Genomic DNA, 12,864 nt, shown 5'->3' with positions numbered 1-12,864 from the left:
CCCCAAGAAAAGGAGAATGACTGGCATTTTACTCTTTTACTAATGACAAATTTTCAAAGCTTAAAATCTACAACCTAAGTCTCCCCCCACCCGTATAAGAGGCTTTGTAACAGGTCAGACATCTTGTAGACTTCCAGGAGCTTCTGAAAATGTACCTTTCCTTAGCACAATTCCTGTTTCAGGTTCCATGGGCACCATAGGCACCACCCCAGGGAAATGTACCCAGCCAGCTCCCATTGCATCCTGCTAGAGCCTGCTCAGGACCACCTCCATTTGGGAAGTGTTCCTGTCCTTCCAGTGTGTTGGGCACACCTCTGTGGGCCCAGGGCACCCTGTGCCTGCAGCCATCATAGTGTTTACCAGGGGCACTGGACTTCACTGTTTGTGGGCCCTTGCAGGCTGGCCCGTGTCTATGGCTAGATGCCTATTCCCAGCACCCAGCACTGTACCTGCCCACAGAGGGCACTCAGTGTCGTGAATGAAATAATGAACCCTTTCCCTCTTTGTCACTAGCAATCAATGTAGCCGTCACATCCTCCCTTGTGCATTTTACAGCTCCCTTGGGTTCCTGGAGGTCATGGCCATGGAAGATGATCTCCAAAGAATTCAGCAGCAACAGAGGCTGCTATGGGCAATGGGGTTGAAGGAGGCAGGGGGCAGGGGTTCAGATTAAATACTGCCAGGGCCATTACTAGCCTTATGTGCGAATTGGAAAAAGATGCTCCTTCCTCCAGGTAGACCCAGCCCTGCACTAGGATTTACAGCTTGGCAAGCTAGCTGGATTCCACCCCCGCCCCCACATGCCCCTCTGCCCAAGTGCCTTCACGTGGCTTAACCTGTACAACTGCGCACAGTGGGCCTAGCAAATATCATTGAGGGCTCTTATTTTAGGGGGCTGAGAAGACCAACCCATGTGATACAGGCCAAAGACTGGCTCAGTGGGGTTGTGGCAAGGTAGCCAGAAGTAGAGTGGTGGGGAAAGTCTGCTTTCTGTGGGAAATGCTTGAGCCCTAACACAGCTCCCCTCCACCACCAGCACTTCATTCAGCTGAAGCCACTCAGAGCCCCTCCCTGCCTCCCTCTTGACCAAGATTTCCTTTCCATGAGGAAGGAACCCACTAAAGAGTAGTTATGGCAGGGAGGTGAGCAAACACTACTCCCTCCTTCCTTTGCAACCATGAGGAACATGAAGAAAAGAGTATTTTGGAATACATTTCCCTCATCCCCAAGCAACAGGTGGAAATGCAACAGCTTCAGAGAACACTCCACAGTGACTGTCAAAAATAATGGGGGGGGGGCGGGGAGTGGTGGAGAAGAATCCCTGTTTGAGGTGATTAGGGCAGAGCCATGTCCCAGCCCCTCCAAGGAGATGATCCTTCACCCTGCACAACTTTCTCCAGCTCCCCAATCCTGCAGCCAACAATCTATTTGGTCCTAGCCTGGAGTGCCTAGGCATTTAGGCCCCTAGTCCTAGGGGTGCCTGGGTGGCTTAGTCGGTTAAGCATCTGACTCTTGGTTTCAGTTCAGGTCATGATCTTATTGTTCATGGGTTTCGAGCCCCTTGTTGGGCTCTGCGCTGACAATGCAAAGCCTGCTTAGGATTCTCTCTGTCTCAGCCCCTCTTCTGCTCACGCTTTCTCTTTGTCTCAAAATAAACAAATGAACTTTAAAAAGTAAAATTAAGAATAAATGTCCTGACTGATCAAATTTTGGCCCAGAACCTGTGATTTTATTTCCAGGGATAGAAGGAACTGCATTACCAACTGTCCAACACAATTTTGCCATCTTTCTAAGAATAAGAAATTAGGCCACCCCTTACACTTACGTTTTTTATGTCAACAAAATTGAAATTGCTTAGCGATCTTAGCAAGCTATATTCTAAACATCTAATTGATCTCATTGCTAGTTTCAATCTCATCCAAAGTTTCTATCTTTCTGTGAAGTTGTGGAGCACCAGAATAGATAACATTTAAATATGTCCCCTACATTTTGAGGAAATGTGAAAAAACAATCGGATAATAGCACAGCATTTACCAAATACTCACTATTTATGTGGAGTACAAAGGCCCTCCACACGCACAGTTGTTCAGTTGTTCTGAGTGTTGTGATCCCCGTAACACTCTGAGGTGGGCACATTTTACAGTTGGGAAAACTGGGGCATCAGAAAGGCTAAGCAACTTGCCTAAAGTCACACAGTAAGTGTTTCAGTGGAAATGGAATGCAGGCAGGTGGACCCCAGGTCTTGTGCTGTCTCCAGATAATGTTTAATTAAAAATTTTTTTTTTTAACATTTATTTGTTATTGAGAGACAGAGAGACACAGAGCATGAGCAGGGGAGGGGCAGAGAGAGAAGGAGACACAGAATCTGGAGCAGGCTCCAGGTTCTGAGCTGTCAGCACAGAGCCTGATGTGGGGCTCGAACCCACAAATCACAAGATCATGACCTGAGCCGAAGTCAGATACTTAACCAACTGAGCCACCCAGGCGACGCTTGTTTAAATTTTTTTTAATGTTTGTTTATTTCTGAGAGAGAGAGAAACACAGCATGAGCGGGGGAGGGACAGAGAGAGAGGGAGAACACAGAATCTGAAGCAGGCTCCAGGCTCTGAGCTGTCAGCACAGAGCCTGATGTGGGGCTTGAACTCAAGAACTGCGAGATCACGACCTGAGCCGAAGTCAGATGCTTAGCCGACTGAGCCACCCAGACGCCCCATCTCCAGATAATGTTTAAACCTGGGTTTGAGCTGGTGGTTTGCTCAGAGATGAGGAGCACAAGGGGGGTTCAGGGCCCTCATGCAGAGGGTGGCACTGGCCACAGGCAGCACCATCTTGTATCTCCTCAAAAGTGAGAGATAAGAGCTCTCCCAGCTGTCTTCCGGCATGGTCCTGGGGCTGCCCTAACAATGAGGGGCCAGCTCTCCCCATTCTCCCCAGAAAAAAGCTGCACAGAGAAGGAGCTACTTTTCAGAACATGTTCAAATTTAATTTTTTAAAATAATTTCAGAACTTTTTCAGGCACCTAGTAGACTAATAAATAAATACGCTTAGGAACAGAAATGTTCATGTTTACAAATTCTTGTGACATTCCTCACAAATCTTAGAAATACTGGTGGAAGTCAGCAACAGCATCTCACGTTCTGTGAAACTCTAGCACTTGTAGAGTGTACGTAGAGTGTGTGGATCTCACATGCACACATGAATGTGGAATTTAGGTTTTACAGCTCCTCTGGGATCTCAAGTCTGAAGTCATTCATCAGCAGAGCTAGAATTCAAGTCCAGAGCACACCCCTCCCAAGTCCACTTAGACTTCAAAGCCCCATGGCCTGGATGAAGCTATATGCCAGGAGATCTGAGATCTGTGGGACAGAGGAAGGAGGATGACCGAGGAGAGGAGCCAGGACTTAGAAGAACAGCAGCCAGTGTCACCAGGCTCCCCGCAGCACACACAGTTCTCACAAAAGGGTTATGTTCAAGTATTGGTTTGAAACTTGACAGGCACTTTCCCATAGAATCAATGTTAACAGCAATGGCTGGCTTGCAAGATAGGCTGCAAAGGTCACACACACCGATAAAATAGACAAAGCAGTCAAGAACTGTAGCACTACCTTTTGGGGGAAAACCCGATATTGAGTTCCACGTTGGGGGGCTCTCCGCAATCTTGCCCCTTCTCACAGCCTTCCTAGGCATGGGCAGGGGGAGGGCCCTCCAGCTCCAGGACCAGGGAGGTGAGGGTGGGGCTCAGGCAGGGGTGGAGGGGCCAAGGGATGCTGTAGTTCAGCTATGGGTCCTCAGTGGGGCAGTAACTCACATGTAAAGGTGTATAAGTCAGGCCATCATCGCCAAGGAGAGTCTTAAACACTTCCTGATGTTTTGTTTATATAGAAGCACAGGAATCCCCACTAACTTTGGAATAATAGGGGTTTCAGTGAAAACCCTGAAGTATGAAATTGTTTAAAGAAAAGTGGGTGTAAAAAAAAAGAAAAGCAGTTGTTTCTTTTTTTTTTATTGTTTTTTTTTTTAAGTTTATTTATTCTGAGAGAGACAGAGACAGCAGCACAAGTTGGAGAGAGAGAGAGAGAGAGAGAGAGAGAGAGAGAGAGAGAGAGAGAGAATCCCAAGCGGGCTCTGTGCTGGCAGTGCAGAGCCCAATGCAGGGCTCAAACTCGCAAAAACTGTGAGATCATAACCTGAGCTGGAACCAGGAGTCAGAAGCTTAATCGACTGAGCCATCCAGGCGCCCCCTTACTTTCAAGTCATGATGTGATCGAAGCTAGAACTTCCTAAGTAGCAACCCTACCAGACGGAACTTTAATACATTATTTTTCAAGTATACTTAAATATACTTTGGTATATATTTGACAAAGAAATATTTGCCTTCTACAGCAGAGAAGCAGAACTAGGAAGAGGTATTGTATAGCTTGCTTACATTGTTAATTCGCTTAGTGATACTTTCTCCCACAGATAATCAACAGCCAAAATTCAGTGTTTAATTTCATTATGAAAGCAATACCAATTAAAGACATAATGTATTAACACTGAAAGAGCTCATAATACTCAACACTAGTGAAATAGTGTAGTAAAATAAACACCTTTATATGTAGTAAAATAAACACCTTTGTATATAATCAGGTGGTCTAACCTCACTGAAAAGAAATTTGATACTTTGTGTTAAAAGCCTTTAAAATGGGGATAGTTCTACTTTTTGAAACCTATCCATAGGAAAAATCCTAGATACATGAAAAAGATTTTTGTGTGAAGATATCCACTGCAGCATTATCTGTAATAGCAAAAAACTTAGAAAAAAAAATTGTGTTCTCTTTCCATGGCTCTCCCGTAATATAAAGTTCACTTATTGTATTTAAGACTTCATATTCCCTATGTCCACCTGTAGAGTTATGCTGCGGGAAAGCAGGGCTTTTAGTCTCTGTTGTTCACTAATGCTTCACACTTGCTTGGAACAATTTCTGGCACACGGATGAGGTAATGAATGTTTGAGTGTCTGATTCCACTGGCCTTTATACCACCTTTTCAATAGGCCAATGCTATTCCCACCTCAGGATGGCTTGGAGGGCCCTCCCGCAGACATCTGCATGTCACATGGCACTTCCCTACCCTGACAGAGTAGCCTCTCCAGTCTGGTCCCCCTGCCCACCTCCCCATTACCTACTCAGAGCACTTATCAGTAGCTGACATTCTGTCATGTTCTTGTTGGCATGTCACTGTCCCAGGATGTTAGGAGCACTTTGAGAGATGGGCCCTCGTTCGTCTGGGTCACCACCATATCCTGGCATTTAACATGGTGTCTGGCACATAGTAGGTGCAGAACCAGTGTCTGGGGACCGACCAGCTTTCTCCTCGCCCTCATCCAGGTAGCCATCTGGCTCTGGCCTCCGTCCCTCACTTTTCTGCCTCCTCATCACACCTCGTGTGGACTCTGGCCACTTAGTTCTGCCCAGCTGCCTTCCAGCCTCCCTCTCCCCCATCTGTCCTGCAAGATCAGATTCCTCTTCTAAAGCACCACTTTAACCCGACAGCCTTCACCAACCACCCAGTCCTTCTTGGATGACTTCCATTCCCCCCACAAGCCACCCCCTTCTGCCTTGCCCTCTGGGTCCTTGCTCCTCAACTACTACAGGCTCTCTTCCCTCCTTGATTAGTCTCTTCCAGGGAAATTTCTGCCCCTCACTTCCCTTATTTCATTCCCTCTGTTTGGCAGGGAATCATGTCTCAGGGTCTCTACTCTCTATCCTACTTACTCTGTCAAGTCACTTTGCAAAACATCTCCTCCTGTGGGCAGTCCTCCCTCCCTGAGCACTCCAGGATTGTTTTTTTTCTGGCCACTCCCCAACTTCCCTTCTCTTGGGAGCACCTGGGATTGGTGTTATTTGTGGGCCTAGCTCCTCTTTCCTGATAGGCTGACATTTCCTTCAGGGCGCACGATCCACATACTCAGAACTCTGGAGCCCCAAACTCTCTTAGGAATCATTTGGCTCAACCCTGGGTCTTTATAGATGAAGAACCTGTGGATTAGAGCAGGCAATGACTTGCTGGTCAGACTCGCTCTGTGCAGGGCTTGGAACCTGGGGTTCCTCCCGCCTGGCCTGAGGCTCTTTTGCTTTTACACCAGGCTCAGCCCCATTGCTCTGGGCTTCCACACAGCCCCCATACAACCCTATGTAGGACCTGTCAGATACATGACTTAATATATGACACTCTAAGCTGACTTCCCACAGGAATTTTACATTGGAGGGTGGTGACACTCAGATACACTTATGTCACACTGCCAGGCAGGCAGGCACAATCCTATGCAGCGAGGGAACTAAGAACAACCAGGGCACAGAATATCCGACACGAACAACGTGAGAAGAAAGCGATGAGGTACAAAACCAGCAACCTTGAAGAGTCTGAGTGGATCCCGAGGTACAATGTACAAAAACAGGTCACCCACAGGCACAAGGCTGACCAGCTGTGTTAAACTTTGACATATCAGAGGCTTTCTCAGAGCTATAAGCTCCGGGGACTTGGTGGTGTTATCTGCAAAAACAAGAATTCAAAGGAACAAGAGGCCACAGGAAGACTCTAGAAGAGCATCACCGTAGTTCAGAGCCAACAAGCCCACTGCACAGGCATCCTGTGCATTAGATGGATTTTTTGTCCCAGGCTCCACCTTGTTCTCCTTTTCCTGTGTTCTCAGAAAGGGCTGCCACTTCCAGTGGTGATTACTCCAGGAGTCTCGAGCCAAGCCGTCAACGTGGAAAAAGACAGACAACTGGGATTCCAAGTAGCTGGCGGGAGGGGTTGGTGGGGAGGATGGGAGATCTGCCATCTCCTCGTCCCTGTTTGTGGAAGACCATGGCGTGGCCTCGTCCCAGTGGCTCCTGGGCACACTGGCCCAGCCTAGGTTCAAGGAGCTGATCTCATGCAAGAGTATATGTGGACAGAGTCTTTTTCCTTCTGTTGCTTACATTAGAAAAAAAAAAAAGATTTTTAATGTCATAGGAAAAAAAAATGTCACTTGTGACAAGGGGAAAATAAATCTTCAGGACAATGAAAGTCCCTCAAAGTACTCTTCTCAAAGACGGGCTTAAAAATGGGGTGCCTGGCTGGCTCAGTCAGTAGAGCGCACAACTCTTGATCTTGGGGTTGTGAGTTAAGGCCAATGTTTGGTATAGAGATTACTTTATTTTTTTTTTTTTAACTTTTTTTTTTTTTTTATTTTTTTATTTTTGGGACAGAGAGAGACAGAGCATGAACGGGGGAGGGGCAGAGAGAGAGGGAGACACAGAATCGGAAACAGGCTCCAGGCTCCGAGCCATCAGCCCAGAGCCTGACGCGGGGCTCGAACTCACGGACCGCGAGATCGTGACCTGGCTGAAGTCGGACGCTCAACCGACTGCGCCATCCAGGCGCCCCTAGAGATTACTTTAAAAAAATAAAACCTTTTGGGGCACCTGGGTGGCTCAGTCGGTTAAGTGCCCAACTTCGGCTCATGTCGTGATCTCACGGTTTGCAAGCTCGAGCCCCGCGTCGGGCTCTGTGCTGACAGCTCAGAACCTGGAGCCTGCTTTGGATTCTGTGTCTCCTCCCCTCTCTGCCCCTCCCATGCTCATGCTCTGTCTCTCTCTGTCTCTTAATAAGAAATAAACGTTTAAAAAAATTAAAAAAAATAAAATCTTTAAATCTTTTTTTAAGAACGACTGAAAACAAACAAACAAGGTGCATTATTCAATGATAGACTTCCAAAACTCTAGCTGCCAATTTTTTTTTTAAATTTTTTAACGTTTATTTATTTTTGAGACAAAGAGAGACAGAGCATGAACGGGGGAGGGTCAGAGAGAGGAAGACACAGAATCTGAAACAGGCTCCAGGCTCTGAGCTGTCAGCACAGAGCCCGACGCAGGGCTCGAACTCATGGAACACGAGATCATGACCTGAGCCGAAGTCAGCCACTTAACTGACTGAGCCACCCAGGCGCCCCTCTAGCTGCCAATTTTGTCTCCCCTGGGTATTCATCCAGGCATTCTGTCTAGGTTCTGACTTATCCTTAAGATAATAGAAAAGGCATTAATTATTTTAGTAAGACAGTAGTCTCCCCTTACAGAGGGAATACATTCCAAGCCCTTCAGTGCATGTCTGAACCCTATATGCACAATGTGTTTTCCTGTTACACGCACCTATGATAAAGTTTAATTTATAAATTAGGAACAGTAAGAGATTAACAAAAATACCAAATAATAAAAGAGATCAGTTATAACATTAAACTGTAATAAAATTATGTGAATGTGGTCTTTCTCTTTCCCTCAAAATATCTTACTGTACTATTCTCACCCTTCTTGTGATGACATGAGACGATAAAATGCCGAGAGGAGGTGAGGTGACCGAACGCAAGCATTGTGACACAGCATTAGCACCATACGTCAAAAGGAGGATCATCTGTTTCTGGACTGCGGTTAAGTGAAACCACAGAAAGTGAAAGAGTGTATAAGGGGTTGGGGGAGGCTACTGTATACCTAACTTTCGAGGACTTGTTATGTGAAGTCTTTATCTGAAAAGACTATTTTATCCTAAGCACTTTATGGGGTAGGTTCTACTTTTATCTCCATTTTACAAGGAAAAAATTAAGGCTTGCGTAGGTTAAGTGGCTTTGTAGAACCTAGATTTCTTACTAGTCCTGCAAAAGCACTACTTGCGCTAAATCAGAGCTCGAGAGGCTGAGTGAGCCTGCAACAGGTTACAGGAATGAGCTCTGTGAATCATAGCAGATATACAAGTCTAAGACTTTTTAGTAAGTATTCAGGAACCAAGTAAGCATTCTAAAAAGTAATATGCCACATCTATTTGGGGTGTTTAATGAGCATTATTTTTAAATTTTCAAACCAAAATCTAGAGAAATGGCTTGTGTCATGATGAGATTTTTAGGAATGTTTGTGCATACATTGGCATCTGTAGATAGTTTAAGAGTTCAGTTCATTGATAAGGACTGGGACTTTTTTTTTTTTTTAATTTTTGTTTATTTTTGAGAGAGAGAGAAACTGCGAGCAGGGGAGGAGCAGAGAGAGGGAGACAGAGAATCCGAAGCAGGCTCTGTGCTGTCAGTGCAAAGGCTTCAAACCCAGGAAGTGTGAGATCATGACCTGAGCCAAAGTCGGATGTCCAACTGACTGAGTCACCCAGGTGCCTTCGACTGGGACATTTTTAAAAAGAGCATTCAACTAACTGCAACAGTCATTTTTTTCTTTCTTTTGAGTATTAGTTACTAAGGCTTTTGGCCAAATAGATGTGAAAGAAATATATAAAGCACAGCTTTTCAGTTCAGTGGAGAAGCAGTTGTATTTTCTTATTTTAAAATCCAAGGCTGTGAGTTTAAATACATTTCAGTTTAGAGTAAGTGTTGGAAAGCTTTACGTAATGTGTTCTTTATTGATATTACTCCGTCCACCATTTCACTAGGAGAGTAACCGAAAAGAAAGGGTTAGTCCTTCAAGTTTGATTTGTGTTGAATCTAGAAATGATGTTTCTAAAGCAGTTTCCTTTGTTTATCTTCATGCTCAATACCAAGAAATGGAAGAGAGAGAAGAATCAAACGTGTTATCGCAAAAGTCTTATAAAATGGTCAAGAATATATAATGGTTTCCTAGTAAGTTACCACCACCACCACCACCACCACTTCTGGACGCCACCAAACAACAGATTATTATGAAACCACACTGTACAGTTTGTTTATAAGGCATTTCACACGTGTTTTATCTCTTCAGCCTCACTGTGGTTGGAGCAGGTGTTTTAGCCCTGCTTAGGACAAGGTAAGCAGCTTGCATGAGACCGCATTAGCACAAGATGATGACTACTTCTAACATTTTGATATATTTCCATCCAGTCATTTTTCTGTGAATGTAATTTTTTATTTATAAAATTGGGATCAAAATGTTTAAATACTTTTGCATCTAGATTTTTCACCATTAGTTTTGCCTTGTGCCATCAGAAATTACTTGAAAACAGGGGCACCTGGGTGGCTCAGTTGGCTAAGCGTCCGACTTCGCCTCAGGTCATGACCTCGTGGTTTGTGGGTTTGAGCCCTGCGTCGAGCTCTGTGCTGACAGCTCAGAGCCTGGAGCCTGCTTCAGAGTCTGTGTCTCCCTGTCTTTCAGCCCCTCCCAAGCTCATGTTCTGTTTCTCTGTGTCTCTCAATAATAAATAAATGTTAAAAAATTTTAAAAAAAAGAAAGTACTTGAAAACAATTTTTTAATGGCTGCATACTATTCTCAGATGAATTTCCTGTATCCTTACTCTTGAACATTGATATAGCTTCCCATTTCTTGCTATTATAAATCATGCTGAGATAAATATCACAAACATCTCACGTCGTTCAAAATTTTAATCTTTTTGAGTTACTGAAAAACTAAGCCAGGCCAAGCCTCATTTCCATTTTAAAACTCTATGTCTTCCTTAAGTGTAAAACCTAACTTTTATTTTCATTTTTGTTTCTCCCTTAGTTAAATCATGGACATCTTACGGCCAGGGCTGCTTGTTCAGATGACATCATCTTTGAAACTGCTGTGCCTACGAAGGAATCTACATTAGCCTGTGGGATCAAGAAACTGGAATTTGCTGGATAAAGCTGTTTCACAGTTCTATTTTTCCAGCTATGAATGCTATTTAAACCACGCAGGGCTGAGATGTGCTTAAGGCACACTGCTGTCTAACATGTGCCTGTACCCGGAGCTACTCAGGTCTGCCTTCCATGCTATTCTGGAAGGAGGGCAGGAGAAAGAGAAGGAAAGAAAGGGAAGGAGATGAAAGGGAGTGGAGGTTCACTGGAACAAAACGCAACATGCTTCTCCATTTTTTATAGTCCTGTTAATTTTTCCAGTCATTCATTTGCTCACACATGAAGATCTATTAAGTGTCTTCTATGTTCGGTGTTGTAATTTATGAATGTGATGACAGACTTTGTTTAGGTTGATCTGGGAGCACTGGAAAACTACATGAGGAGGCTATAGAACACAGCACTTCCCAAAGTTACTTAACCATAGAACCCTTTTTGAACACCTATTAATAATCTCCCATAATTGCCTTTCATAGAACACAGGGTTAAAAGTAAAAGGAAAAAGCTCAACATCTGTTCTAGTTTTTTCTTTTCAAATGAAATTCTTTTCAAATTAGTAATAGAAAGATAATTTCTTAATGTGATTAATTTATAAAATATTAAACCAATAACTAACATCATATGTTAGGGTGAAATAACAAAAGCACTATCATCACAATTAGAAGCTTGATATGGATGTGGCTTCCTAGTACAATAAAAGATGAAACAGAAGAGGAAAAAAAGTAATCATGAATATAATCGATACAGCTGTCTATCTAGAAAACCCAAGAGAATCTACTGAAAATGTCAGAATAACTTCAATCAAATGAACAGATACGAAACAAAAATGTGTAAAAATCAGTAGCTATCTTGCATACTTGCAGTACCCATCTAGAAAATATAAAGGAAAAAAATCTGATTCATTAAGAGTGAAGGAATATAAAACACCTAAGAACGGCATTAATAAGAGTATACAGAACCTATATGAGTAAATCAAACACCTTTCTGAGAGGTATAAAAGGTCTAAGTAAGAGCCATGCTGAGTTCCTGCTTGGGAAGAGCAAATACCAAGATAAACGCAGTTCCAATACAAATGGATCCCAAAGGGATTTTCTGGGAAGAATCTAATAAAGTAGTTTTAAAGTTCTTCTGAAAGAATAACAGGAAATGATGATTGACAGTATTTAGAAAATAGAGAGAAATGAGATCAGAAGGGTCTGTGTTACCATTTAATTAAAGAATGTTTTAAAATGACAATCCTTAAGACAGTATGGTCTGGGCATAAGAATCTACCAACAGAACAACACAACAGGAGTGAAAGGTTCCAAGAGATCCCAATATAACTCATTGTGTTTCCAAGTGGATTAAAGAGTTAACTATTGGAAAGATTTTTTTTAAATTTAAGGATTCTGTAATATTTAAGGATTTTCCAGGGACATCAAAGACATCATCAAAGAGGAAGAAAGTGTTTGAGTTGACCACAAATATTAAATATATCTCCATGTCAAAAATGATAATAAAAAATTAAAAAGGCAAAGCTCAAACTGGAAAAACATAATTATGACAAAAGACTAAGAACCGTTATTGAGCAAAACATTTAAATATCTACAAGATAAAATGTAGTTGGGGTGCCTGGGTGGCTCAGTTGGTTGGGTGTCCAACTTTGGCTCAGGTCATGATCTTGCGGTTTGTGAGTTCGAACCCAGTGTCAGGCTGTGTGTGGACAGCTCAGAGCTTGGAGCCTGCTTCGGATTCTGCACCTCCCTCTCTCTCTGCCCCTTCTCTCTCTCTCTCCAAAATAAACATTTAAAAAAATTAAAAAAAGACAAAATCTAGCACTCCAAATGAAAATTGGACAAAGTTCACAAACAACTCTCAAAGAAATAGAGATGATGACTACACATTTTAGAAATTCAACTTCACAGTAAAAAAAAAAAAAAAAGGCAAATTAAGAAAAATTTTTTCCTATCACGTTTATTTGTTTTTAATAATAATGCCTAGTTTTACTGACAGTTTGGTGAAATAATAATCTTCATATTAGACTCTGTGGTGGGAGTCTAATTTGGAATAACTTTTCTGAAAAAGGAACATATGTATATAGACATAGTCAGAATAAAACATGTAATGTTCTATTTCATGTGCAACCTTGGATGGCAAGTAACTTGTTCTGCGAGTGTTCTGCAAGATGAGCAAAGATTTCTAATAATTTTAACTTGATAAACGAGCGATGTCTTGCAACACAAGTAGTATGTGATGCCGAATATCACATGATCACAACTGA

The 12,864-nt window shown here is 43.1% G+C and overlaps 1 protein-coding gene across 1 annotated transcript in view; it reads right to left on the bottom strand.

Moving 5' to 3' along the window:
* The window catches only part of EHD4 (EH domain containing 4), an 88,179-nt gene that overhangs the window by 66,730 nt on the left and 8,585 nt on the right, over positions 1–12,864 (bottom strand). The gene's annotated exons all lie outside the window — the stretch shown is intronic.

The sequence above is a fragment of the Panthera pardus genome, unplaced genomic scaffold (genome assembly GCF_024362965.1).
Source record: "Panthera pardus isolate Hobbes unplaced genomic scaffold, ASM2436296v1 HiC_scaffold_24, whole genome shotgun sequence".
NCBI lineage: Eukaryota > Metazoa > Chordata > Mammalia > Carnivora > Felidae > Panthera > Panthera pardus.
The sequence above is the reverse complement of the archived record's forward strand: the minus strand, read 5'-3'. Positions and strand labels throughout refer to the sequence as shown.